Source organism: Ursus arctos, unplaced genomic scaffold (genome assembly GCF_023065955.2).
Source record: "Ursus arctos isolate Adak ecotype North America unplaced genomic scaffold, UrsArc2.0 scaffold_6, whole genome shotgun sequence".
Taxonomy (NCBI): domain Eukaryota; kingdom Metazoa; phylum Chordata; class Mammalia; order Carnivora; family Ursidae; genus Ursus; species Ursus arctos.
In genome coordinates, this window is record NW_026623078.1 from 50954089 (window position 1) to 50978528 (window position 24440).

The 24440-nt window shown below is 34.4% G+C and overlaps 1 protein-coding gene across 19 annotated transcripts in view; it reads left to right on the forward strand.

Annotated features, from left to right (window-relative positions):
• The window catches only part of VPS13B (vacuolar protein sorting 13 homolog B), a 765680-nt gene that overhangs the window by 384212 nt on the left and 357028 nt on the right, over positions 1 to 24440 (forward strand). The gene's annotated exons all lie outside the window — the stretch shown is intronic.

The window sequence follows — 24440 nt, forward strand, 5'->3', positions numbered from 1 at the left end:
CATGTGTGTATAAATGGAGACTCCAAAAGATCCTGTGCCATACAGAATCATCCCGAAAATGGCGAAGCGCAGACACATTGAGGAGACAGTTGGTTTTGGATGTTTGCATTAGGCTGAACTAAGAATGATAAGTAGATCTTAATTTAAGCTCCTTGATTTATTAAAAGATATATATAATAAAATGAATGTACTATTTACATCAAGCATAATGTATTTCTAGATTTCTCATTTGTTAAAGTAGGTAATTGTGCAATGATTTGAAACATGACTTTTTAGAAATACTTTATTTCTGATACTGCAGTTTTTTGGTTGCAAATTCATACCCTTTTGAACTTTGATGTATTCATCTCAAACAATATGTGAACCTGGAAAAGTTTTGAGTCAAAGTAAATAATGTGAATCTGTATTTTAATAACAGCGTTCACATTTTTTACAGTGCTAAACAGTTCCGCACCTTGTTCATATTATTAGGATGTAAGTATATGAATGCTGACATCATTCAGATTCTACACATACTATTATTGAAAAGGAGATTCAGTCTGCACAGTTTTTGACTTTGACTCGATGTTGATTTCTCTCTCCCTTACCCTGTATTGGAATTTCCATTGAAAAGTAGTTTTCTTAGGTTTATCAGAAGTAGGAATGATTTCACTTCCAGAAGTGAATGCCAGTACTTAATAATATGGATAGCATTATCATAAAATCATAGAATTCTAACCATTAGAAGGAACTTCTTTAGAGGTCTTCTTGTGTGATGTTTGTCCTGATGCAAGGATTCTTTCTCTAGCATATTGGATATATCCATTCTTTGGTATTTGCTTTTGGTTATTAGGAGTTCTTTATTATCGTAACAGCTATTGTGTGTCCTATCAAGGATCTGCTAGCCTCATAAAATGAGCCAGGTAGTGCTTCCCCACCTTTTTTGTTTTAACTCTGAAATAATTTTTGCAAGATTCAAATAGTTTGTCCCTTAATTTTTTCTTCTTTTTTTAGAGGGATGGGGTGGAGGGCAAAGGGAGAGGGAGGGAGAGAATCTTAAAAGGTAAGGTAAGTAGAGGAAAAACCAGGATGCAGTACTATCATGGAAGAGAAATGATTAGATCATTTTAAATATGGCAGGAGTGCTCAATAAGGACTAAAAGATTCGAAAGGAATTTGACAATTTTACGTGATTGATTTCTCTTATCACAGTATTTTCAGAGGACTGGTATTAATGCAGTTCAGATTATGGTGGCTTAAGGACTAAACAGAAAATGAAGAATTTTTTATTGAAATGTACTTGACATACAATATTTTATTAGTTTCAGATGTATGATAGTGATTTGATATTTTTATAATTAAAAGAGATCACTATGATAGGTCTAGCTACCATCTGTCTCTGTACAAAGTTATTACAATATTATTGATGATGCTGTACATTATATCCCTATGACTTTATTTTATAACTGGAAGTTTGTACCTTTTAATCCCTTTTACCTATTTCACCCCTCTTCCTATCCCTGTCCTTTTGGTAATCACTAGTTTGTTTTCTGTGTCAAGTCTTCTGTTTTGTTTGTTCATTTTTTTTTTCTGTTTCAGATTCCATATATAAGTGAAATCATATGATATTTGTCTTTCTTGGTCTGACTTATTTCATTTAGCATAATATTCTCTAGGTCCAACCATGATGTTGCAAATGGCAAAATAATCCTTTTTAATGGCTGAGTAATATTCCGTTGCATATGTATACCACATTTTCTTTATCCATTCATTTATCGATGAACACTTAAGTTGCTTATATACCTTGGCTATTGTAAATAATGCTGTGAATAACAAAGAGGTACATAGATCTTTTAGAATTAGCATTTTTACTTCCTTCAGATAAATACAGAAGCAGAATTGTTGCATCCCAAAGATTCTGGAAATTTGTGTTACTGTTTTCATTTTTTCTTAAGATATTTTTTGCTGTCCTCTTTGATTTCTTCATTGAATCATTGGTTGTCTAATAGCATGTTGTTTAGTCTCCATGTGTTTAGTCTCCATGTGTTTATCCGTATTTTTTCTTATAATTGATTTCTAGTTTCATACCTTTGTGGTTGGAAAAGATACTTGATGTGATTTCAGTCTTCTTGAATTAATTGAGGCTTGCTTTGTAGCCTAACATTCAGTCTGTCCTGCAGAATGTTCTGTGTGCACTTGAAAAAAAAGTACTGCTTCTGCTTTAGGATAGAATGTTTTGTATATATCTCTTTAGTCCATCTGATCCTTTAAGGTCAATGTTGCCTTGTTGATTTTATGTCTGGGTTATGTCTTCATTGATATAAGTGGAGTATTAATCTCAGACTATTGTTATACTGCTCTCTATTTCTGTCTTCTGTTAGTATTTGCTTTGTGTATTTAGTTGTTTCTATATTGGGTGCGTAAATATTGATAAATGTTATGTCCTCTTGTTGGATTGACTCTTTCATTATTATGTAATGCTGTCCTTTGTTTTAAAGTCTATTTTGTCTGACATAAGTATTGCTAACCCAGCTTTCTTTTCATTACGATTTGCATGGAATATCCTTTTCCATCCTTACTTTGAGTCATTGTGTGTCATTAGATTTGAAGTGAGTCTGTTGTAGGCAGCTTATATATGGGTTTTGTTTTTAATTCATTCAGCCATTCTGTGTCTTTTGATTGGAGAGTGTACTTCATTTACATTTAAAATAACTATTCTAGGTATAACTTACTGCCATTTTGTTTATTGTTTCCTGGCTGTTTTTGTAGTTCCTTTCCATTGCCTTTCTTCCTCTTTTTCTCTCTGATGCTTTGGTTGTTTTCTTTAGTGTTATATTTAGATTTACTTCTTTTTTTCTTTTGTGCATTTACTGTAAATTTTTTCTTTGTGGTTACCATGAGGTTTACATATATCTTTTTATGTATATAACCGTCTTTTTAAAGTTGATAGTAACTTAATTTTCAACACATTCCAGAGACTTATATTTTTACTTTCCCCCACCTTATGTTTCATATTTTTGATGATATATTTTACATCTTTTTATTTGATGTATCCCTGAACTTAATTATTATATTTTTACTTAATTTTACTTCTTTTGTCTTTTACTCTTCCTACTTGGTTTATAGTGGTATGTCTACTACTTTTATTATTTATTTACCTTTTCCAGCAATATTTTTACTTTTGTATGTTTTCTTCTTATTAAATAGTAAATTTTATTTTTAGTTTAGTCTTTTTTTTTTTTAATTTTATTTATTTATTTGACAGAGATAGAGACAGCCAGTGAGAGAGGGAACACAAGCAGAGGGAGTGGGAGAGAAAGAAGCAGGCTCATAGCAGAAGAGCCTGATGTGGGGCTCGATCCCATAACGCTGGGATCACGCCCTGAGCCGGAGGCAGACGCTTAACCGCTGTGCCACCCAGGCGCCCCCTTTAGTTTAGTCTTTTTAACATTTATTTTATTTTATTTTATTTATAATAATTTTTTATTATGTTAGTCACCATACAGTATATCCTTAGTTTTCGATGTAATGTTCCGTGATTCATTATTTGCATATAACACCCAGTGCACCATGCAATATGTGCCCTCCTTATTACCCATCACTGGCCTATCCCAATCCCCCACCCCCCTCCCCTCCGAAGCCCTCAGTTTGTTTCCCAGAGTCCATAGTCTCTCATGGTTCATTCTCCCTTCTGTTAACCCCCCCTTCATTCTTCCCTTCCTTCTCCTACCGATCTTCCTATTTCTTATGTTCCATAAATGAGTGAAACCATATGATAATTGTCTTTCTCTGCTTGACTTAATTTCACTTAGCATAATCTCCTCCAGTCCCGTCCATGTTGCTGCAAATGTTGTGAAATCATTCTTTTTGATGGCTGAATAATATTCCATTGTATATATGGACCACATTTCTTATAAGGCTATTTAAGTAGTGATGAACTCCTTTAGCTTTTGCTTTTCTGGAAAATTCTTAATCTCTCTGAATGATAACGTCTGGGTGGAGAATTCTTGGTTGGCCATTTTTTCCTTTTAGTGCTTTGAATATGTCATGCCACTCTTTTATGGCTTGTAAAGTTTCTGCCAAAATATCTGCTAATTGCTTTATGGGGTTTTCCCTGTATGCAATATGTTTTTTTTTTTCTCTTGCTACTTTTAAGATTTTCTGTTTACCTTTTACCATTTTATTTTATTACTTATTTTTAAAAGATTTGTTTATTTGAGAGAGAGAGTATGAGCAGGGTGAGAGAGAGAGAGAGAATCCAGTAGCTTCCCTGCTGAGAGCAGAGCCAGATGTGGTACTTGATCCCTTGGCCCTGAGATCTTGACCTGAAATCAAGCATCGAATGCCCAGCCTACTGAGCCACACTGGTGCCCCTACCTTTTACCATTTTAATTAGAATGTGTCTTGAAGTGTTTCTCTTTGGGCTTATTTGGGCCTCTCTTCCTTGATCTGGATGTCTATTTCTTTCCCCAGATTACGGATGTTTTTAGCCATTATTTCTTCAAATAATTTTTCTCGACTTCTCTCTCTTCTCCTTCTGGGACCTGGATAATGAGAATGTTATTCCTTTTGATGTTGTCCCAGAGGTCCCTTAGGTATCCTCACTTCTTTCATTCCTTTGTTTTCCAGCTCACTGATCATGCTTCCGTTTCATCCAGTCTGCTGTTGAACTCCTCTAGTGTACTTATAAGTTCAGATTTCGTATGTTTCATGTTTTCTTACTCTCTCTTTGTTGACGTTACTGTTGATTTCCTCCATTGCTTAGATAGGTGAGCATCTCTATGACCATTACTTTGAACACTGTCTGGTGCGTTGCATCTCTCCATTTCATTAAGATCTTTTTCTGCAGATTTGCCTTTTTTTTTTTTTGGTTTGGAATACATTCCTCTGGCTACTCATTTTGCTTGTTTCTCTGTTTGTATGTTATTAGGTGAAATGGCTACCTCCCTCAGCCTTGAAGCAATAGTTTTGTGTAGGAGCTGTTTTGTGTGGCCCAGAAGCACTGTCTCCTGTGGCTGCCAGATCTAGGGACGCTGTGGGCATCCCTCCTGTGGGCTGTTCATCCACTGGCTTTCATAGGGCTGCAGCTGCTATGTGTGAAAGGTAGGGCTCCGGGTACTCACCTGGCCTATTGTATCTTGACTACTGCATGGGGAGAGTGGGCTTCCAGCTGCTTGCCTATCCTGGTTGTGGCTTGCTCTCTTGGTGGATTGGGCGTGGCTTGGGGCATTCATCTGGCTTTTTTTTACACGTTGGGTGCTACATGGGAGTGGGCAGTGCAGGAGGCTTACCCAGCCTGTTCATGGTGAGTGGTAGGCAGACCACGCCCACTCATACCAAGACACATTCTAATTAAGATGGTAGAAAGTAGGGGTGCCTGTTTGGCTTGGTCCGTTGGGTGTTTCATACTTGATTTCAGCTCAGGTCAAGATCTCAGGGTCAAGGGATTGAGCCCCGCATGTGGTTCCAGCAGCCTAGAAGGGTCTACCTAAAATGGTACTTGTTGGCTCCTTCACCAACAAGGTGGGATGAGATTGCAGAAATGACTGTTGACAGCACTTCCATCCACACTGTTAAAATCCTTGCAGATTCCTTTTGTAAATCTTTAAAATTAATTAATTAATTAATTAATTATTTTTCCTTGCAGATTCCTCTCTCTTTGGTAGCCACTGTAACTCTAGTAAATGGGTGTTCCTCTCATATGGTCTAGGTGCTTTTTATTTTTTGCTTTTGTGATGGATCACAGGGCAAATAGGTTTGGGGGCAAGCCCCTTGAGAACAGATCTTTGTTTCCTAAAGTACTGTGATTCACCTGGTCTTAATCTTTGTTGATACTAAAAACTAGACATTTTAGACCTTGTCTTTACTGTGCCCCAAGGTCAGGATTACTGATGTGGGGCACAGTCCCTCAACTTTTCCAGGGAGTGTTCTGTATTTGTAGGATCCCTCCCAGTTGTGCCTCATGTGGGGTGGTTTTTGGGCAAGGCCATGTCTGCCTCTTCCACCCTCTTACATGTTTCTCTCTTGTCTTTCGTGGGGAGGTGCTGCTTCTCTAGGTCTCAGGTCCTTTTTAGAGGAGAACGATGCCATATACAGTTTTAAGTTACTGTGTCCATGGAAGGAGGTGAGTTCAGGGTCTTCCTATGTCACCATCTTGAACACTCTCATGAAGAATTGATATAACAAATCTACAGTGGTTTTTTTTTTTTTTTAAGTTATTTGAGGAAGACAGAGAGGGTGGTATCTAGATGTATATGCCTTGGTATTCTTAGGTTGCAAGGAACAGAAGTCAAGGTAGGATAATTTAAACAAAAATGGAACTTAATGACTTATTCTTTATATATTCTATTATAGAAGCAACTTTGAGTTTTAATTAAAATTTTGAGATGAATCTCACCATTTGGTGGTTATGAATACCATATTTTTGATTAAAACTTTTTCTTTTTATTTTCTTGTTCTCACAACACCTGTTAAATTATTTTTTTCTTGCTCTTTGTCTTTGGTATTGCTTGGTTATCATTATGAGTTCTAAATTTCTATTAAAACTGTAATTTATTGAAACCAATTATTTAAATTTATGATGGAATGAGCAACAAAGAATAGCTTCCTATGTAACCAAGGTTTTGTGCTTCAGACCTCTTATTTTGATGGAAATACTTTAATGTCTTGCAGTGTTTGTGTTCATATCTACATCTATCTCTCTATCTATCTGTTGTGGATCATGCTGCCCTATGATTTAGAAAGGAAATTCATATCCAGTGCTTCTGTAGAGAAAAGTAGGGCCACTCTCTCATCGCTAGCTACCGCCCAACCCCAGCTTTAGTATCATTTTCTGTGTTCTTTGAGCAAGGACATCTCTGTCCTATTGCAGGGCACTAGCAGATGCTACATATGTGACTACCTCCTTCTTCATCTCTTCTCTAGCCTTTCTTCTCATTTTTTCAGACTTCCCTGTACTTCTCTTGCCAGGTCCTTCTGTTCTGTGCTCTTACTGCTTTTGACTCATCACTCTTAATGCTCCTATCCCAATTTTAGTTATTTTTATTCAGCATCTGATTTCCCTACTAGGGTGAAAAGGGCAAGAAGTGTATCTGTTGTTCATGGTGTCAATCCTGTCACCTAACACAATGAATGGCACAAAATAGGGCTCACTGATTGTAGAGTATGCTGTTGAGTAAATAGTTTTTGGTTACTAAAAGGAGCAAAGAAAACTTTAGAAATGAAAAGGTTGTCAACTTCTGACTTGTCTTCAAGTTCATAAATAACTGAAAAAGAATTCTTCATCATTATGACTTGAAAAAAGCGGGAAAAAAAAAGCCAATTACAAAATGACCGATAGGATGAACAAAAAGGGTTCTCATAGATTATTCTGTACTGAATTTGGACTTCTGAAGTTCAAAATGAGGAGCCGTTTGTTGAACTGTCATATGATTTCAATTGCCATGGAAAGGGAGAGATGATCTCTACTCTAGTCAGATCCAATCTGTATAGGGTGTTTGAGTCAAAATCAACATCTTGAGTTTCATTAGCAGGCATTTGCAGCAAGGCTTGCAGATGTAATTTGCTACATCCAGCTCACACCTCTGAGCAGATGGGTTTCCACACTGTGCCTAGCAGAGGTTTGTTTTTTCTTCTTTGAAAGAGTTGCCTGCAACTTTAATAAAATATTTTGACAGAAATGGAATATTGAGGTCATTTATAAATTAAAACTTTGCTATTGTTGGATTTAGTGAATTTTCGTAGAAACTGATGTTAAAATTGTTGAGCATCTATGAAAAACAAAAAGGCTATTTTTCCATGTATTTTTTTTCATCTTACTGATTTATATTTATTGTTCCATTTTGAATTTTTTAATATCTTACTTTGATAAGTATAATTTCCACTTGTTCTGAAAGATGGTGCTGTACTATTATAATAGTTTTCTTTTTTCCAGTTTTACTCAGTGTCTATGACTTTAGTTCTTAATCCATATGTAACTGAGATACCTTGGGGAAAAGAAGAAGCTCAGAAAAGGCTCAAGATTTGTTCTTGATGTTGCTGTTGTTAAATAAATCTCTTAGAGGCCATCATATATGTATTACAAATGAAGTTAAGCTGTTGAAATGCCTAAATGTAGTTAATCTAATCGTTATATACATTATTATCTTCTCAATAGCTCACATCCATCCTGCTACATCATATATCGTGTAGTTACAGGTTCTGTGACTTTTAAAGGCTTGAGAATGAACCTTACTTTATTTATCCCCTGTCAATCAGTTTTGTATCTCCCAACAACCCCCCTCTCCGCCCCCCCACCACACACAGACACACAGACACACACACACACACACACACACACAGAGGTAAACTTATTTTAAAACAAAACCAATATGGCAGATCCAGTGTGTCATATTTTTCTTTTAAAATAAAGTATATAATTTACATTGCCTTAAGATCATAAAAATGTGTTTTTTATGATACAAGGTAACATATTCTTATTAAAGGGATTTTTTAAAAATTGGGGTATAAGTGAGATGTAACCTCGTGTGATTTAAGGTGCATAACATGTTGATTGGCTACCTTTATGTATTGCAATATGATTACCATCGTGGTGTCAGCTAACACTTCTGAGGGTCACATAATTATCATTTCTCTTTTGTGGTGCAAACATTTAATACCTAGTCTCTTAGCAGCTTTGAAGTATATATACAATATTATTGACGATAATCACAAAGTTGTGTGTTAGGCTTTCAGAACTTCTTCATTTTCTAGTTGTAAGTTTGTCATCTTTAACAGAATCTCCCTAATTCATTTCCCCACCGTCCAGCCCCTGGTAACCACCATTCTACTCTATGTTTCTGTGAGTTCATCTTATTTAGATTGCATATGCAAGTCATACATAGTATTTGTCTTTCTCTCTCTGACTTGTCTCACTTGGCATGATGTCCTCATTAAAGGAAATTTTTAAAGTAAGAATATACAGATGAAAAGAAAAATTACTTTGGTGATAATTACTGTTTAGTTTTGTATTTCTTCCCAATGTTTTATTCTTTCTGTTTTGTGTGATAAATACATACAGACATGCACACATAAAATTTTCATTATGTAAAATGATTATATTCATAATGTACAATTAAGATAATTCCTGACAAAATTTTCAGCACTGTTTTTTTTCTTTTCTTATGCACATTTCACATGGGCTTAACATGTTTTGAATCCATTTCCATCTAAAAGTAAGAGGATTTTAAAATATCTGTCTTAACTTTTTTTAGTGTTTAGTGACTACGGACTTTCTCCTTTCTGTAAATCATAGTTTCTCAGGTTGCAAGGAAGAAATAAAGTCAGCTTATCTTAGGAAATGGGGGTTCGGTGATCTCTGATAGTCAACAGAAGAATATCAGAACTGATCTTTAGTGGCCAAAATATGCCAGACAGTGAGTGGAAAGTAAATGAGGACTTAACAGAAGCTCTGCTTACCCACTGACACTTTGGGCTGGGCTGTTTTCTTCTCTACTGCTGTCCTTACATCTTTAAACACCTTTTTTGAATTATAATTTACATTCACGACATTTACTCATTGTATGAGTGCAGTTCAGTGATTTTTAGTAAGTTTATAAAGATAAGCAACCATCACCACAACACAGTTTTAGAACTTTTGTATCATGTCACAATTCTTTTATGTCCATTTTGCAATTAATTACTGTTCCACACGCTCCAGCCCTAAGCACCACTGATCTCTCTCTTTATAAATTTGCCTTTTCTGGACATTTAATATAATGGAATCATGCAATATGTGGTCTTTTGCATCTTTCTTAGTGCCTTATATACTTATGTATCAGTGTATTACATTGGATTTTTTCCACTTAGTATAATATTTTTAAGTTCATTCATGATGTAGCAAGTGTCAGTAGTTTGTATTGCTGAGTAACATTTATTCTGTAGTCACACCACACTTTATTAATTCAGCAGTTGATATTCAGTTGCATTGTTGTTTTTTTTTTAAAGATTTTATTAATTTGACATAGAGAGACAGCCAGCGAGAGAGGGAACACAAGCAGGGGGAGTGGGAGAGGAAGAAGCAGGCTCATAGCGGAGGAGCCCGATGTGGGGCTCGATCCCGGAAGGCTGGGATCACGCCCTGAGCCGAAGGCAGACGCTTAACTGCTGTGCCACCCAGGCGCCCCTCAGTTGCATTGTTAACCAGGTTTTGACTATTACGCTTAATGCTGCTATGAACATTTGAGTACATGTTGTGTGGACAAATGTTATAATTTATTATGGATAGAGTCTTTGGAGTGGGATTACTGGATTTTATGTTAAGTTTTTGTTGAACATTTCAGATAATGGCCAAACACTTCAGAAGTGATTGTACCATTTTACATTCCACTTGTAACATGTTAGGGTTTTACTTTCAGTATATCTTTGCCAGCACTTGGTATTTTTGCCATTCTAAGAGAGTATGTGGTACTTTACTGGGGAGTCAGTTTGCATTTCTGTAATGACTAATGATACTGTTTTTGCATGTACTTAGTATATTTGCTTAGTGACATGTGCATTTAAATTGTTTGTCCGGTTTTTAGTTATCTTCTTATTTTTGAGTTGTAGAGTTCTTATATGTTTAGATGCATGTCCTTTTTCAGATATATTATTTGCTAATATTTTCCTGTAGGTTGGGCTTTTATTTGCATTTTCCTTTTTTAAAGTTTTTATTTAAATTCCAGTTAGTTAACATACAGTGTAATATTAGTTTCAGGTGTCCAATGTAGTGATTCAACACTTCCCTGCAGTGCTCAGTGGTCCTCACAGCAAGTGCACTCCTTAATCCCCATCACCTCTTTCACCCACCCACCCCTACCGACCTTGCCTCTGGTAATCATTAGTTTGTTCTCTGTAGTTAAAGAGTCTTTCTTGGTTTGCCTCTCTCTCTTTTTCCTCTATACTCCTTTGTTTTGTTTCTTAAATTCCATGTATCAGTGAAATCATATGGTATTTGTCTTTCTGACTGACTTATTTTGCTTAGCTTAATACTCTAGCTCCTTTTATGTCATTGCATATAGCACAATTTCATTCTTTTTTTTTTTATGACAGTAATATTCCATTGTGTATCTCCTTTATCTGTTCATCCAAGTTGGTGGACACTTGCACTGTTTCCATAGTTTGCATTTGCATTTTCTTAGTAGTAAACTTTGAAACATAAATTTTAGAATTTGATAAAATCCTCTTTATCAATTTTCTTTATTAATTGTCCTTTTGGTGTCTTAGTCTTAGCTCTTACAGTTAGGTGTGTGGTCCATTTTGATGTATTTTTTGTAGATGGTGTGAAGTAAGAGTTAAGAGTCTTAAGTTCATTTTATTGTACGTGGATATTTAATTTTCCCAGCATTATTTGTTCTAAACACAGCCCTTGTGGAATTATCTTGGCACCTTTGCTGAAAAACCAGTCAACCCAAGTCTAAGCTTGTTTTCTTTTCTTCCTGAACTCTCAATTCTATTCCATTGATCTATACGCTGTCTTTTTGTGTTTAGCACACAATGTTGATTACTGTGGTGTGTTCTGTTGTCTCTAAAATTATATAATATAAGTCACATCCAACTGTCTTTTTTTCTTTGAAATTATTTTGTCTATTTTAGGTTCTTTGCATCCTTATGCCAATTTGAGTGATAGTTTATGGGTTTCTACACAAAGCCTGCAGAGACTTTGATGGGAATTGCATTTAATTTATAAATAAAATATCGTGATATTTGCCATCTTGACAATATTGAGACCTTCAATCTATGATTATAGAATGTTTCTCCTTTTATTTCTTCAATTTTACTCAGTAGTATTTTGCAGGTGTCAGTGTCTTACATGCCCTGCATATCCTTAGTTACGTTTTAAAAATACATTTTATTTATTTGAACTTATTGTGAATGGAATTATGTTCTTATTTTCATATAAAAATATGACTTTGTATGTTTCCCTCACATCCTGGGATCTCACTAACTTGTTTTTTCTAGTTGCTTTTAGTGTGATTCTCTGAAAGTTTCTATAGTCCTTTCTAGTTTCTATGAACCATGCCATCTGTGAGTAAAGACTGTTTTACTTTCTTTTCAATCTGGATGTCATTAATTTTGTTTTTACTTTAGTACATTGGCTAAATCTCCAGTACAGTGCTGCATAGAAACAATGAGAGCACATATCCTTGCCCTGTTCCCAAATCTAGAAAGAAAGCCTTTAGACTGTCACCACTAAATATTATGGTAGCTGTGGATTTTTCATACATGTCCTTCATCCATTTTATTCTCAAGAATAAAGATCCATTTTATTCTCAATTTATTGAGACTTTTTACCATGAAGTTGTTTGGATTTTTTTAAATGCTTTAATGAATCCAATGAGATACTGCTTGTGTGTGTGTGTGTGTGTATGTGTTTCACTTTACACTATTAATGTGGTGTATCCCTTAATTTTATATAATTGATTACGTGATTAAACCAATCTTGGATTTGGGAGATGTATCCCACTTTCTTATGGTGTATCATCCCTTCTTTTGGTGCTGGGCAGTTGGTTTTTTTTTTTTTTTTTTTAAGATTTTATTTTCTTGAGAGAGAGTGTGAGTGAGAGCTGGGGGAAGGGCAGAGGGAGAGAGAGAGAGAGAGAGAGAGAGAGAGAGAGAATCTTAAGTAGACTCCACACAAAGTCTGACAGGGGCTGAATCTCATGACCCTGAGATCATGACCTGAGCTGAAACCGAGAGTCAGATACAACTGAGCCACCCAGGTGCCCCATGCTTTTTTTTTTTCCCCCTAATGATTTTTGTATATTTATATATTCATGACAGATTTTATTCTATAGTTTTCTGGCAGTGTCCATATCTGGTTTTCATAATAGGATAATGCTGGCCTTATAGAATAACTTGGGAAGTCTTTCCACTTCTTCTGTTTCTAAAAAGTGTGTGAAGAATTGGCATTATTTTGTTAATGTTTGATAGAGTTTATCCTTCAAGTCATGGGGATTGGGTGGGCTGCTTTTTTTATAGAAAGTTTTTAAATTAATAATTCAGTCACTTTATTTGTTTTTAGGTCTATTCAGATTTTCTTTTTCTTCTAGTCAGTTTTAATAAATTGTGTCTAGAAAGTTATCCATTTATCTAAGTTGTCTAAATTGCTGGGGTATATAGAGTTGTTCATAATAATGTCTTTTTAATCCTTTTTAATTTCATTAGGGTTGATAGTATTCCTTCTTTAATTCTTGTTTGGTAATTTTTGGACTCTCTTTTTTGAAGTTAAAGAGTTGTCGTGTTACTGATCTATTCTTAGAATCAACTTTTAGTTTTATTGATTTTTTTTTCTATTGTGTTTCAGTTATTTCTGCTATAATCTTTATTCTTTCTTTCTGCTTGCTTTCTGTTTCATTTTCTTTTTTTCTGGTTTCTTAAGGGGAAAACTTAGATATTTGGGTTTTTTTTTTTTGAAAACTTAGGTTATTGATGTGATGGTTTATTGTTTTATGATATAGACATTTAATGCTTATAAACTTTTCTTTAAGCACTGCTTTAACTGCATTTCAGAAATTTTCAAATATTGTTTTTCTCATTTACTTTACAGTATTTTATAATTTTACTTATGCTTTCTTCTCTGGCCCTTGGGTTATTTAGAACCGCTGGGTTGTTTAACTTTCAAATACTTGAAAATTTCACAGATTTCTTTTTATTGCTGTTTTCTGATTTAACTCCACTGTGGCCTAGAACATATATTTAATAATTTAACCTTTTAAATTTATTAACCTTTACATTATGGTCTACCATATGGTCTATTTGAGAGAATGTTCCATATGTGTGTCAGTGGTTTTTCTATGGTTAGTTGGGTGCAGCATTCTATGTATGTCAGTAAGGTTGAATGGGTTGATATTGTTGCATACTCATCTATAGCTACACTGACTTTCTATCAATTATTGAGAGTGGAGTATTGAAATATTCAAGTTTTATTGTTTAGTTGCATATTCATTAAATCCTGTCAATTTTTGCTTTGTATATTTTGAAACTCTATTGTTAGATGCATATGTAATTAATTGTTACAGCTTCCTAAAGTATTGACCCCATTATCACTATTAAGTTTCTCTTTTTCTCCCTGTAATACTTTCTTTTTTAAAAAAGATTTAATTAATTTATTTGAGAGAGTGAGATAGCATGAGCAAGGAGAGGGGCAGAGGGAGAAGGAGAGAGAGAATCTCAAGCAGACTCCCTGCTGAGCATAGAGCCTGACATGGGGCTGGATCCCAGGACCCTGCAATCATGACCTGAGCCAAAATCAAGAGTCCGATGCTTAACTGACTGTGCCACCCAGGCACCCCATAATACTTATTTTCTTAAATTTATTTTGTCATTTATTACAGCTATTCCAACATTTTTATGTTTACCATTTTTATGGTATATCTTTCCATTCTTTTACTTTAAAGGTAGTTGTATTTTTGAATGAAAAGTGTTTCTTTTAGTTAGATCTTGCTTTTTTATGCCATCTGAAAATGTCTTATTTTTAAGTGAGGTATTTAGACCATCTGTATTTTATGTAATATTGATATCTTTGAATTAAACTGGTCATTTGCTGTGGATCTTGGGTGGCACAGTCAAGTGTCAAACTCTTGGTTTTGGCTCAGGTTATGATCTCAGGGTGGTTAGATCGAGCCCCACATCAGGCCTTGTGCTCAGTGCAGAATCTGCTTGAGATTCTCTCTCCTTCTCCCTCTACCCCTCCTGCTTGTCCCCTCTGTCTCTCTCTCTAAATAAAGAAATAAATATTTAAGTTGGTCATTTGCTATTTGTTTTCTGTTTCTTTTGTGTATTTTGTTCCTCTGATCCTCTTTTACTACCTCCTATATTTTAAATGTGTATTTTAGTGTACGATTCTATTTTCCCCAATATGTTTACGATGTACTTTTTCAGTGGTGACTATAGCGATTATATTATTATGCATCTGAATTTATCACACTCTAACTTAGATATATTTGAACTTAATTTTTGTGAATTATAGAAAATTTGTTCTAACATATTTCTATTCTCTGCCCCATTCTGTTCACACAGATTACATTTCCATGAATCATTACCCAACAACAGTATCTTATTTATTGCTCTCTATATAATCAGTTGCCTTTTAAAGAACTTAAGAGAAACGGGAAATAATACATTTATAGTCTTTCATATTAACCCACATGTTGGTCCTATACAGTTCTCTTCATGTTTTCCTGTGGGTTTGAATTAATACCTTATGGACTGACTTTAGTATTTCTCATAAGGCACTTTGCTTAGCAGTGAGTCTCTCAACCCTTGTTTATCTGAGATTGTTTTTATTTCATCTTAATATTTGGAATATATTTTTTTCTGGATATACGGTTTTTGCCTTGACAGCTCATTATTTTCTTTCCTGTATTTGAATGTAATTTTTCACTGCCTTCTTTTTTTCCCCCCTTAGGTCTTTTAGTTTTTATTTAAATTCCATTTAGTTAACATACAGGGTAATATTAGTTTCAGGTGTAAAGTTTAGTGATTCAACACTTACGGTACCCAGTGCTCATTACAAGTAGTGTACTCGTTAAGCCCCATCACCTATTTAACACATCCCCTCACCCACCTCCCTTCTGGTAGCCATCAGTGTGTTCTCTATGGTTAAGAGTCTGTTTCTTGCTTTGCCTCTTTTTTCCCCCATGATCGCTTGTTTCTTAAATTCCACATATGAATGAAATCATATGCTATTTGTCTTTTCTGACTTATTTCACTTAGCTCTATCCATGTCATTGCAAATGGCACTTAGCTCTATTCATGTCATTGCAAATGGCAAATTTTCATTGTTTTTTGATGGCTGAGTAATATTCCATTATGTATATATACCACATCTTCTTTTTGCATTCATCAGTCAATGGACATTTGGGGTCTTTCCATAATTTGTATATTGTTGATATTCTGCCTTCTGAACCCCACTATTTTACAAAAAAGTCAGCTTTTAAATGTATTGATTTTCTCCTATAATTTTTTTTTTTACTGCCTTCAGGAATTTCTCTGGTTCTTTAGTTTTCACCAATTTCTCTACATTAAATCTAGGTATTTGTGTGTTAGTATTCATCCTATTTGGGCTTGGTTGAGCTATTTGGATGTTACGTGTTAATGCTATTTATCAATTTTAGGATTCTTCAGCCATTGTTTCCTCAAATATTTTTCTGTTCTCTTCTATGTTCTCTCCTTTGGGTCTTATGTTAAATTTAGATCATTATGTTTGATATTGTTCTTCAGGTCTCTGAGGCTTTGTTAATTTTTCAAATTTTTTTTCAGGTTGGGTAAGTTCAATTGATATGTCCTCCATTTTTTAAAAAGATCCTTCCTTCCTTCCTTCCTTCCTTCCTTCCTTCCTTCCTTCCTTCCTCCCTCCCTCCCTCCCTCCCTCCCTCCCTCCTTCCCTTCCTTCCTTCCTTCCTTCCTTCCTTCCTTTGCTTCCTTTGAGGGAGGAAGAGGGAAAGAATCCAACACAGACTGAGCGTGGAGATCAACGTAGGGCTTGATCTCATGACTTTGAGATCATGACCTGAGCTGAAACAGAGTCACTTAACCAACTGAGCTACGCAGATGCCCTGATATGTCCTCTATTGATAGGTTCATTGTTTTTTTTTTTCCTTATACCACCATGAATGTGCTATTGAGCTCTAAGTTTTTCATTTCTTCTTTTTTTTAAATTGAAGCATTAACAGTGGTATACTAGTTTCAGTAGTACAGTATAATGACTCAGCAATTCTATTCTTTACTCAGTGCTCTTCACAATAAATCTATTAATAGCGTTTATCTATTTCACCTCCCTCACCCTCCTCCTCTCTGGCAACTATGAGTTTGTTCTCTGTATTTGAGAGTCTGTTTTTGTATTTGTCTCTTTTTTTTCTTTGTTTCTTTGTTTCTTAAATGTGAGTGAAACCATATAGCACTTTCCTTCTCTGACTTATTTCACTTATCATAATACTCTCTATGTCCATCCATATTGTCCAAATGCATGATCTCATTCTTTGTTATGGCTGAGTAATATTCCAGTGTTTCTTATCCATTCATCTGTTGTCAACTTACGTTGCTTTCATGTGTTGGCTCTTGTAGATAATGCTGCAATAAACATAGAGGTGCATATATCTTTTTGAGTTAGTGTTTTTGTTTTCTGTGGGTAAACACCCAATAGTGAAATTATTGGACCATATAGTATTTCAATTTTTAATATTTTGAGGAATCTCCATGATGTTATCCACAGTGGCTGCACCAGTTTGCATTCCCACCAACAGCACATGAGTGTTATTGTCTACATCCTTGCCAACACTTGTTTCTTATGTTTTTGATACATTTGACAGGTATGAGGTGACATCTCATTGTGGCTTTGATTTGCAGTTCCCTGATGATCAGTGATGTTGAGCATCTTTTCATGTATTCATTGGCCATCTGGACGTCTTCTTTGGAGAAATGTCTATTCATGTCTTTCACCCATTTTTAATTGAATTATTCACTGTGTGTGTGTATCGTATAAGTTCTTGATATATTTTGGATACTAACCCTTTATTGGATATGGCATTGGCAAATATATTTTCCCATTCCTTAGGTTGCCTTTTAGTTGTGCTATTTCCTTTGCTATGCACAAGCTTTTTATTTTGATCTAGTCCTTGTAGTTTACTTCTGTTTTTATTTCCCTTGCCTCAGGAGAAAGATTTAGAAAAAAGTTGCTATGGCAGATGTCAGAGAAGTTACTGCCTGTGCTCTCTTCTAGGATTTTCATGATTTCAGGTTTTATTTTTAGGTCTTTAATCCATTTTGAGTTTATTTTTGTTTTTGGTGTTAGAAAGTAATCTGCTTTCATACTTTTGCATGTAGCTGACCAGTTTTCCCAGCACCACATACTGAAAATACTGTCTTTTCCCCATTGTATAGTCTTTCCTCCTTTATCATAGATTAATTGACCATATAAGCATGTTTATTTCTGGACTGTCTATTCGGTTCCATTAATCTTTGTGAATATTTCTGTGTGAGTACCGTACTGTTTTGATAACTACAGCTTTGTAGCATATCTTGAAATCTGGTATTGTGAAACCTGAAGCTTTGTTCTTCTTTCTCAGGATTGCTTTGGCAATTATGGGTTTTCCGTAGTTCTGTACAAATATTGTTATTCTTTGTTGGTATTTTGATAGGGATTGCTTTGAATCTGCAGAGTGCTTCAGGTAATATGGACATTTTTAACAATATTAATTCTTCCAATCTATGAGCATAGAGTGTCTTTCCATGTGTTTGTGTTGTCTTTGGTGTTTCTCATTAGTGTTTTATAGTTTTCAGAGTACAGGTCTTGCACCTCCTTGGTTATTGATTCATAGGTATTTTATTCTTCTTGGTGCAATTGTAAGAAGTGGCTTTTTGAAATTTTCACTTTCTTTGTTGTTTGTGTATAGAAATGCTATCCATTTGTAGGTATTAATTTTGTATCCTGCCACTTTACTGAATTAATTTATTACTTCTAATAGTTTTTTTGGTGGAGTGTTTAGGATTTTTTTATATATATCATGTCATCTGCAAATAGTGACAGTTTAACTTCTTCTTTACCAGTGTAGATGCCTCTTCTTTTTCTTACCTGATTGCTATAAATTGGACTTCCAGTACTACGTTGAATAAAAGTTGGTGAGAGTGGACATCTTTGTTTTGTTCCTGACTTTACAGGAAAACCTCTCAGTTTTGCACCATTGACCATGATGTTAGCTGTGGCCTTTTTCTTTCTTTCTTTTTTAAGATTTTATTTGACAGAGAGAGGCGGGGGTGGGGGGGGGGGACAAGCAGGAGAGAAGAGACAGGAGGGAGAGCGAGAAGCAGGCTCCCCGCTGAGCAGGGATACTGATGCAGGGCTTGATCCTAGGACCCTGAGATCATGAACTGAGCCAAAGGCAGACACTCAACCGACTGAGCCATCCAGGTGCCCTAGCTGTGGGTTTTTCATATGGCCTTTATAATGTTAAGGTATGCCCTCTAACCCCACTTTGTTGTGCATTTTTATCTTGAATGGATGTTGAATCTTGTCAAATGCTTTTTCTGCACCTATTGAGATGAGCATATGATTTTTACCCTTTGTTTTGTTGATGTGTGATGTATGATATTGATTGATTCGTGAGTATTGATCCATCCTTGCATCCCTGGAATAAATCACACCTGATCGTGATGAATTATTTTTTTAATGTATTGTTGTATACAGTTTGATAATATTTGTTGAGGATTTTTGCATCCATTTTCTTTAGGGATGCTGACTTGTAGTTTTCTTTTTTTCTGGTGTCTTCTGTCTGGTTTTGCTATCAGCGTAATGCTGACTTGTAGGACGTGTTTGGAAGGTTTCATTTGTCTTCTGTTCTTTGGAATTATTTGTGGAGAATAAGTATTAACTCTTTTTTAAATGTTTGGTGGAATTCACCTATGAAGCCATCTGGTGCTGGACTTTTGTTTTCTGGGAATTTTTTGACTACCACTTTAATTTCATTACCTGTAATCGGTCTATTCAGATTTTCTATTTCTTCATAGTTCAGTTTGGAAGATTGTATATATCTAGTAATTCATCCATTTCTTCTAGATTGTCCAGTTTGTTGGCATGTACTTTTTCAAAATAGTTTGTTACATTCTTTTGTATGTCTGTTGTGTCAGTTGTTACTTCTCCTCTCTCATTTCTGATTTTATTTATTTGGGTTCTTTCTCTCTCTTTTTTTTTTTTTTTCATGGGTCTGGCTAAGGGTTTGTCAAATTTGTTTATTTAGAAAATGAGACCTAGGTTTCATTCATTTTTTTTCTGTTGTTTTTTTAGTCTCTTCATCATTTATTTCTGCTCTAATATTATTTCATTTCTTTGAATCGGTTTAGATTTTGTTTGTTCTTTTTGTAGTTACTTTAGGTGTAAGGTTAGATTATTTATTTTAACTTTTTCTTGTTTCTTTTTTTTTTTTTTTTTTTTAATTATGTTCAGTTAGCCAGCATATCTTTAGGAAGGCTTCGGTTGCTATACTCTTCCCTCTTAGAACTGCTTTTCCTGTGTCCTAAGGAGTTTGGACCTTTTGTCTGTTCATTTTCATTTATCTCCATGTATTTTTTTCTCCTTCTTTGATTGTTTCATTGACCAGTTGGTTGTTTAGTATCATGTTATTTCACCTCCGTATGTCGTTTTTTTTCAGGTTTTTTTATGCAATTTATTTCTAGTTTTGTTATCAGAAAAGATGGTATGATTTCAGTCTTTTTTTAAAGCATTTTAAAAAGATTGCTTATTTTTATAATTATGATGTTTACATGTATTAACCAAACACGGGTCATATATACAAAAGGCTTTCACAGAATGCACATGGAAATGTGGAGACCCTTTGCGGTAAGGATGCAGTTTGGTTTGACAACCATCCACAAATGGGTTTTGGTCAAGTGTTGTCCTCTCTCCAAGCTGTTACAAGGAATGCAACCTTGGGGACTTGCAGGAGATCCTGTTTTCAGTTACTGAAGGTTGTGCATCTGTCTCCTACTTCCCTTTCTTGTTTCAATCTTAAATTTATTGATGCTTGTTTTATGGCCTAGTATGTGATCTGGTTTTGGAGAATGTTTCATGTGCAGTTGAAAATAATGTGTATTCCATTTTTTTAGATGGAATGTTCTATATATATATATCTGTTATGTCTGTCTTGCCCAATGTGTCATTCAAGGACATTGTTTCCTAATTGATTTTCTGTCTGGATTATCTGTCCATTGATTATCTTTATGTCTGTTAATATTTGCTTTATTGATTTAGGTGCTCTAGTGTTGGGTGAGTATATACTTAAAATTGTTAAATCCTCTTGTATTGATATCTTTATCATTATGTAGTGCCCTTATTGTCTCCTGTTACAGTCTTTGTTTTAAAGTCTATTTTGTCTGATACAAGTACTGCTATCTCAGCTTTTTTCTTCTTCCATTTGCATGGTGAATGTTTTTCCACTCCTTTACTTTCAGTCTGTATGTGTCTTAGGTCTGACGTGAGTGTCTTGTTGATAGCATATAGATGAGCATAGTTTTTTATCCATTTTGCCACCCTATGTCTTTTGATTGGAACATTTAGGCCATTTACATTTAAAGTAATTATTGATAGGTATGTACTTCTTGCCATTTTTAAAAATTCGCTTTCTGGTTGTTTTTGTAATTCTTTATTCCTTTCTTCTTCCTCTCTTTGTGAATGAGGAGTATTTATTGTGTAATTTTGGCTTTCTTTCTCTTTATTTTTTGTGTATCTATCATAGGTTTTGGGTTTGTTGTTACCATGAGCTTCTTATATAGCATCCTAACTAAAAGCAGTTTATATTAATTTGATTGTCATTTAAGTTCAGACATGTTCTACCTGGCAAGATCATCATTCATATTTGAAGGAGAGATAAAGAGTTTCCAAGACGAACAAGAGATAAAGCCTTACAAGAAATGTTAAAGATACTCCTTTTTTTCTTTTTAAGGCTTTATTTATTTGAGAGAGAGACAGACATAGTGAGAGAGAGCAGGAGCAGGGAGGGGAGGGAGAAGCAGGGTCCTTGCTGGCAGGCAGTTAACTCTTTTTGTTAACAGGGCTCATCCCAGGACACTGGGACCACGACCTGAGCCCAGGCCCCCCTAAATAGACTTCTTTAAGTGGAAAAGAAATGGTCATAATTAAACAAAAAATTATGAATAAAAAGATGTAAATGTGACAACATATACATAAAATGTGGAGAAGGGAGTAAAAAGAGAATAGAGGGGGAAAAAGAAAAAAGTTTTTTTTGTTTGTTTGTTGTTTTAGAATGTGTATGTTTGAATGTCTTGACTATTTTAAATAATACTGTAGTAAACATAGGGGTTCGTAGATCTTTTCAAATTCGTGTTTTTGTTTCGTTGGGTAAATAACCAGTAGTGTAATTACTGATCATAAGTTAACTCTATTTTTAATTTTTTGAGGAATCTCCATACTGATTTTTATAGTGGCTACACCAGTTTGCATTCCCACCAACAGTGCACAAGGGTTCCCTTTTTTCCACATCTTCACCAACACGTATTATTTCTTGTCTTTTAGATACTAGCCATTCTTACTGGTGTGAGGTGATATCTCCTTGTGGTTCTGATTTGCATTTTCCTGATGATGAGGGATACTGAGCATTTTTCACATATCTGTTAGTCATTTGTATGTCTTCTTTGAAATACTAACTGTTCAGATCCTTTGCCCATTTTTAATTGCCAATTTATTTGTTTTTTTTATGTTGAGTTGTTTAAGTTCCAAATGGAGAATTTTGGATGCAGAGCAAATCTGTAGGTTACTCATTTTCATTTACCTCTCTTCTAGGCATTTTGGCTGCTCTCTGCCAGGAAAATTGGTTATATTCATATTATTTGTAATGACTCATTCCTTGAAAGTATCCATTACTTAAATTAACATCACTTAGAATTAACCCTTTATCTTAACTGCCTTAAATCAATTAAGTGCTAAGTGGTTTGGGAAAACAATGTTAGCAGTTTTGGCTCATTTATATTTGCAGAATATAGTGTATCTGTCTCCAAAGTGTTAACCTCACAGTAGATAGTAAAATAATTCTATTATACCAAACCATATTTGAAATAAAAAACTGTCTGAATCATACTGGATTGTGGGACATAATGGAAAAAATTAGGAGAAGAAGATACTTTTTTGTTTGTTTCTGAAGACAATTAATGACTGAGGTTAAGAAAGCAAAGAAAAATGATCTAAAATATCTCCATTATTGACCTACTTTCTTATTTGCCACATTGAAGCTTGTAAAGTGATTCACTTTGGCCCCAAGTATGCTTTTTCCTGTAGTCTAGTGGAGTATCTTTAGAGAGGGAAAGACTGATTCCCTTTCCAAAATATTAATCATTATCTACCTAGATTCAAGATCATAAATTAAATTTATATTATGAGGGTCTAGTAATTAGTCACCGTTCACTGACCCCAACATTGATAATAAAATTTTTGAATGTGTATATAATACATATATAATTTTCTTTGGTATCTAAACCAGTTTTTTATCTTCTGCTTCTAGTATTGTGCAAAATCAGCAATATGTCATACAATGTAAGGAAATCCACCAAGTATGCTTTTAAAAATTTTTTCGGTTGTAAGTTAATGTAATCTAATTAACTCCGGTGCTCTCTTCCTCATTTTTGACACATGTAGCGCACGGTCTTACTGAGTTTTCTTTATGTATTTATTTTTCCCTAAAGCTCAGTCATATATTCATGCTCTTTCAGATTATTTAATCTGAATTAAAACTGTGTGTGTTTGTCATTTTCATGATAATTTTATTGGTGTCTTTTTCTCTGTTAATAATGGAATTTTCACAAATTCACCCAGAAATGGAATTATAAATTTTCTTCATTTTTCATTTTTCTTGTTCTTTATGTACTTTGAAAATTTCTGAATTCTGACAACAATAGTTTATCTAAAATAAAACATGTTACAGCATTAGAACTTTACAATTACAGTAAAATACTGGTCTTGAAAGTCTCAGAATAGTTTGTGGTTTTGGCTGCCACGGACATCTGAATATATTTTAGGGAATCCCTAGAACATTATATTCCCAGTGTTATAAATAGGTAAGCTGTTTTTATTTTGTGTGTACATGTATGCAAAAGGAATACTTGTGCAGCTAATGATTTGCTGTGTTTTGATAATTTTTTTCCACAATGATTAATTGTGGGAATTTTTGTCATTACATGTTAAGATCCCAGCTTCTAGGTAGAGTGTGCTTTTTAAAAGACAGTCAAGTATTGCTTTAAAACGCTCTGTTTAAGACTTAGAAAATGATGAAACAAATTTCAATTTATTGGTCTCGTTCCAAAGGAGAAGCAGAGATTTAGCTGAGATAGTACTAATAGCATTTGGGATTTTATTTTTAATTAAACAAATTTAAATTTGGTGCTCTTCATCCAACATACCCACCATTTAGCATTTCTTGAATAACATAAAATTTGAAAAACTATATATAGCTCACTACCAGTTTTAAAATATGTAACCTGAAATCATTCCATAATATTTTAAGACAAATTTGGCAGAGAGTTTATTTTGTAGAATAGCATGGAAGTTTATGTAGGTTTAAAAATAATTTTAGAATTAGTTACAGATGATTTAATGTTTGTCATTCTTTCTTGGGGGCAAATATTTTAAATCTTGAGACAGGCAGAGTACCACAGTGCTGACCACATACTATTATGCAGTTTTCATTGTTTCCAGTCAAGTTATTGTGTCCTACTATCTAGCTAGATTTATTCTAGTATTCAAGTCTCAATTTCAAAGATTCTAATTTTAATTTTATGAACTATATTTGGTCAAGACATTTTGAGTATTCAAACTTACAAGAACTTACCTTGTAGCATCTACTTAATATCACCATTCATAGTTCAAATGATTATTTATATTCCGTGTGTGTGTGTGTGTGTGTGTGTGTAGTATGATCTTGTTTGTAATTCACTTGGTATTT